The sequence below is a fragment of the Somniosus microcephalus genome, unplaced genomic scaffold (genome assembly GCF_052327205.1).
Source record: "Somniosus microcephalus isolate GS21.2 unplaced genomic scaffold, FLI_Smic_1.0 unresolved_chr8, whole genome shotgun sequence".
Classification (NCBI taxonomy): domain Eukaryota; kingdom Metazoa; phylum Chordata; class Chondrichthyes; order Squaliformes; family Somniosidae; genus Somniosus; species Somniosus microcephalus.
In genome coordinates, this window is record NW_028225186.1 from 43,499,961 (window position 1) to 43,505,960 (window position 6,000).

The following is a 6,000-nucleotide window of genomic DNA, read 5'->3' on the forward strand; positions in this document are numbered from 1 at the left end:
GGAAAAGGAGGAAGCCAATCAGCCCCTCAAGCCTGTTACACAGGAACATCATGGGCAAGGAAACCTCCTGCTGATTACCACCTACCACCCTCCCTCAGCTGATGAATCAGTGCTCCTCCCTGTTGAACACCACTTGGAAGAAGCACTGAATGCAGCAAGGGCACAGAATGTACTCTGGGTGGGGACCTCAATGCCCATCACCAAGAGTGGCTCGGTAGCAGCACTACTGACCAAGTTGTTCGAGTCCTGAAGGACATAAGCTGCCAGTCTGGGCCTGCGGCAGGTGGTAAGGGAACCAACACCAGGGGAAAACCTATTTGATCGCCCCCTGACCAATCTACCTGTCACAGATGCAAAACAGCTCAAAAAGTATTCATTGGCTGTAAAGCACTTTGGGATGTCCTGAGGTCGTGAAAGGCCTGCAGAAATGCAAGTCTTTCTTTTACAGCCTTCAAAGACAGTGACTTAGCGGGCAAAGACCAGAAACAGGGATGGTACTATAGATAAGCTTTACAGATGGGCCGGTTAGCTCAGTTGGTTACAGCATGGTGCTAATAATGCCAAGGTTGCGGGTTCGATCCCCGTGCGGGTCATTTATTTTTCGAGGGAAGGTTAGTTTCTTAATTTTGTAATTTGTGAGCAGTTTAAAAGTTTAAAAAGTTTGGAAGGAAAGTCACACGGGACCTACAAAGCTGCAAAATCTTAGTTCTACCGAGAGTTCACGGACCTGAAAGGTTAACCCTGTGTTTTTCTGTCCACAGGTGTTCCCTGACCTGTGGAGCGTTTCCAACATTTAATGAACAATTTCAGATCCAGCATCTGCTGCATTTCGCTTTATATTTTACCGCAGTGTCCTCGCTTCTATTAACAAAAGTCAAAATTAAATTGTAGCTAACGGAAAATGGGCTTTGTTGTCCCTGTGAGCATTGGTGGTTCAGGTGTAGAATTCTCACCTTCCATGCGGGCGATCTGGGGTTCGATTCCTGGCCAATGTACGTTAACATTTTTAACAATTTATTTCAGAGCAAACACATCACATGAAACATTAATAATAAATTAGCTGTTCCTGTGTAACTGGATCAAGGGAATTAATGGCCTCCACCTGTACTGTGTAACAGGCTTGAGGGGCTGAATGTCCTCCTGTTCCATTGTAACAGGCTCGAGGGGCTGAATGGCCTCCTGTTCCAGTGTAACAGGCTTGAGGGGCTGAATGGCCTCCTCCTGATCCTGTGCAACATGCGCGAGGGGCTGAATGGGCTCCTCCTGTTCTTGTGTAACAGGCTCGAGGGGCTGAATGGCCTCCTCCTGTGTAACAGGCTCGAGGGGCTGAATGGCCTCCTGTTCCAATGTAACGGGCTTGAGGAACTGAATGGCCTCCTCCTGTTCCTGTTTGACAGGCTCAAGGGGCTGAATGGCCTCCTCCTGTTCCTGTTTGACAGGCTCGAGGGGCTGAATGGCCTCCTCCTGTTCCTGTTCGACAGGCTCGAGGGGCTGAATGGCCTCCTCCTGTTCCGGTTTGACAGGCTCGAGGGGCTGAATGGCCTACTCCAGTTCCGGTTTGACAGGCTCGAGCGGCTGAATGGCCTCCTCCTGTTCCTGTTTGACTGGCTCGAGGGGCTGAATGGGCTCCTCCTGTTCCGGTTTGACAGTCTCGAGCGGCTGAATGGCCTCCTCCTGTTCCTGTTTGACAGGTTCAAGGGGCTGAATGGCCTCCTGTTCCAGTGTAACAGGCTTGAGGGGCTGAATGGCCTCCTCCTGTTCCTGTGCAACATGCTCGAGGGGCTGAATGGCCTCCTCCTGTTCCTGTGTAACAGGCTCGAGGGGCTGAATGGCCTCCTCCTGTGTAACAGGCGCGAGGGGCTGAATGGCCTCCTGTTCCAGTGTAACGGGCTCAAGGGGCTGAATGGCCTCCTCCTGTTCTTGTTTGTCAGGCTCGAGGGGCTGAATGGCCTCCTCCTGTTCCTGTTTGACAGGCTCGAGGGGCTGAATGGCCTTCTCCTGTTCCTGTTCGACAGGCTCGAGGGGCTGAATGGCCTCCTCCTGTTCCAGTTTGACAGGCTCGAGGGGCTGAATGGCCTCCTCCTGTTCCGGTTTGACAGGCTCAAGGGGCTGAATGGCCTCCTCCTGTTCCTGTTTGACAGGCTCAAGGGGCTGAATGGCCTCCTCCTGTTCCTGTGTAACAGGCTCGAGGGACTGAATGGCCTCCTCCTGTTCCTGTTCGACAGGCTCAAGGGGCTGAATCGTCTCCTCCTGTCCCGGTTTGACAGGCTCGAGGGGCTGAATGGCCTCCTCCTGTTCTTGTGTAACAGGCTCGAGGGACTGAATGGCCTCCTCCTGTTCTTGTTCGACAGGTTCAAGGGGCTGAATGGTCTCCTCCTGTCCCGGTTTGACAGGCTCGAGGGACTGGATGGCCTCCTCCTGTTCCGGTTTGACAGGCTCAAGAGGCTGAATGGACTCCTCCTGTTCCGGTTTGACAGGCTCGAGGGGCTGAATGGGCTCCGCCAGTTCTGGTTTGACAGGCTCGAGGGGCTGAATGGACTCCTCCTGTTCCTATTGAACCATGTTTCAGGAACTGATGTGTCTGATGTTCCGATTGTGCCCTCTGCTGTCCCGGCGCAGAAAGAAACACAGTGCCAGTGTATATAACCCCAAGTCCTTGTACTTTCTTTCTTTCTTTGAATCTTTCTTTCATTGCTTGCTTTTCTGTGCCATATGCTCCTTAATCTATTGTTGCTTAGTGATAGATGTGTTCATATTTGCCGGTTTCAACGTGTTCATTGCTTCTGCTGATTTGAATTGTGTCGAAAAAGTGAACTGAATTTCTCCACCTGTATGAAGCATCGTTGGGTTCGAAGCTGTTTTGGTTTCAATCAAACAAACGCACAGATTTCTCGAACTCGCTGAGCCTTTCCTGGCCAGTATTTGTTTCTTGCTTCCTTGCATTTGGAAAGGCCCAGGCTTCATCCCCGGCCTGTGCTGAGGGAGCTGACCTGAGCCTGGGCAGCGTTTACAATTGCTGCCTGTGGCCCTGTGTTAGGGAGATGGTGAATGAGCCTGGCTTCTTGTCCACTCGCCCTGCTGGCTGTGGGCAATGGCTGACCAGAGGACCAGTTGTGATGGGTGTCAGCAGGAGGGGAGAGGTGGAGAAGGGAAGTTGTAAAGATAAAGAAAGGGGCTCCCAGCTGTGACAGCTTCTGCTGCCCGCAGTAGGCAGTTTGGACAGTGGGTTACCACAGCCCATGACACACACGAGCCAATCCAGCCTCCTCGTGGACTGCCTTCACTTACACTTCTCCTTTTTAAGATGAAACTGTCATTTCATTCATGTGACGTCTAAACCACATCCCCTCTGATTGTCATTTCAAAACCATTGCACTTACAGTCTCAGCTCATCATCGGCAAACCCCAGCTGCAAGTAGGTGAGATTTACAATCTCTTAATGATCAATGATCTTTCACAGGAACGTGTCAAATCAGTGCTATGTTGTTAAAGTCAACACAGGATGTCAAGGTCTTAGAGAGGGTGCAGAGGAGATTTACCAGAATGGTACCAGGGATGAGGGAATTCAATTATGTGGAGAGACTGGAGAAGCTGGGATTGTTCTCCTTAGAGCAGAGAGGGTTAAGAGGAGATTTGATTGAGATTTTCAAATTTATCAATAGTTTTGATAGCGTAAATAAGAAGAAAGTGTGTCCACTGGCAGAAGGTTCGGTAACCAGAGGACACAGATTTATGGTGATTGGCAAAAGATCCAGAGGTGACATGAGGCAACATTTTTTTTAAGCAGCAAGTTGTTGTGATCTGGAATGCGCTGCCTGAAAGGGCGGTGGAAGCAGATTCAATAGTGACTTTCAAAAGGCAGTTGAATAAATACATGAAGGAAAAACATTACAGGGCTATGGGGAAAGGGCAGGTGAATGAAATTAATTGCAGAGCTCTTTCAAAGTGCCGGCGCAGGGCTATGGGGAGAGAGTGGGGCACTGTGATTTTTTGTGATTGATACAGGGCTATGGGGTGTGAGCGGGGCAGTGTGATTAGTTTGGGATTGATTCAGGGCTATGGGGTGAGAGCGGACCAGTGGGATTAGTTTGTGATTGATACAGGTCTATGGGGTGTGAGCGGGGCAGTGGGATTAGTTTGGGATTGATTCAGGGCTATGGGGTGAGAGCGGGGCAGTGGGATTAGTTTTTGATTGATACAGGTCTATAGGGAGATAGCGGGTCAGTGGGATTAGTTTGGGATTGTTACAGGGCTTTGGGGAGAGAGCGGGGCAGTGGGATTAGTTTGGGATTGATACAGGCCTATGGGGTATGAGCGGGGCAGTGGGATTAGTTTGGGGATTGATACAGGGCTATGGGGAGATAGCGGGTCAGTGGGATTAGTTTGGGATTGTTACAGGGCTTTGGGGAGAGAGCGGGGCAGTGGGATTAGTTTGGGATTGTTACAGGGCTTTGGGGAGCGAGTGGGGCAGTGGGATTAGTTTGCGATTGATACAAGTCTATGGGGAGATAGTGGGCCAGTGGGTTTAGTTTAGTATTGCTGTGGCAAAGACACAGAATTAACACAGTGGGCCGAATGGTCCCCGCTGCTCTGTAAATATCTATTGTTGGAGACTCCTCGGCAGCTTTTAACACACCATTTGGTGTACATTTCCTCTCCATATTCTTCTCTAAATGTTCACTGACGGTTCCTTGACAGCTACCCAGACTCCCTGTTTTTCGTGTTAGCAGCAAATGTCGATACTTCTGCCTCCTGTACCCAAGTCCAGATTGTTGAAATAGCAAGAAGGGCAACGGTCGCAGCAGTGATGCAGGGGGGCCAACTCTTTACATCGTCCAGTCAAAAAAACACCCAATAACTACCGCACTCTGCTTCTGTCTTTTAACCAGCTTCCTGGTTTCTAGAACAGTTTCTAGTTGAGTATTAATTTTATCCCATATAAGGACATAGAAACATAGAAACATAGAAGATAGGAGCAGGAGTAGGCCATTCGGCCCCTCGAGCCTGCTCCGCCATTCAATGCGATCATGGATGATCATCCAAATTCAGTACCCGGCCCCTGCTTTCTCCCCATACTCCTTGGTCCCTTTAGCCTTAAGAAATATATCCAACTTCTTCTTGAATATATTTAATGAACTGGCCTCTACTGCCTTCTGTGGTAGAGAATTCCACAGGTTCACCACTCTCTGGGTGAAGAAATTCCTCCTCATCTCAGTCCTAAATGGCTTACCCCTTATCCTTAGACAGTTACCCCTGGTTCTGGACTCCCCGGCCATCGAGAACATCCTTCCTGTATCTAGTCTGTCTAGTCCTGTTAGAATTTTATAAGTTTCAATGAGATGCCCTCTCATTCTTCTAAACTCCAGCGAGTGTAAGCCCAATCGACCCAATCTCTCCTCATACGTCATTCCTGCCATCCCAGGCATCAGCCTGGTGAATCTTCGCTGAACTCCTTCCATGGCAAGAACATCCTTCCTCAGATAAGGCGACCAAAACTGCACACAGTACTCACGATGCGGTCTCACCAAGGCCCTGTAAAACTGCAGCAAGACATCCTTGTTCCTGTACTCAAACCCTCTCGCTAAGAAGGCCAACATAGCATTTGCCTTCTTAACTGCCTGCTGCACCTGCATGCTTACCTTCAGCGACTGCTGTACAAGGACACCCAGGTCTCGTTGCACTTCCCCTTCTCCCAATCTATTGCTATTCAGATAATAATCTGCCTTCCTGTTTTTGACACCAAAGTGGATAACCTCGCATTTATCCACGTTATATTGCATCTGCCATGCTTTTGCCCAATCACCCAACCTGTCCAAATCATACTGGAGTTTCTCGGCATCCTCCTCACAGCACACACGCCCACCCAGCTTTGTGTCATCTGCAAACTTGGAGATATTACATCTAGTTCCCTTGTCTAGATCATTATTATATATTGTGAATAGCTGGGGTCCAAGGACCGATCCCTGCGGTGCCCTACTAGTTACTGCCTGCCGCTCGGAA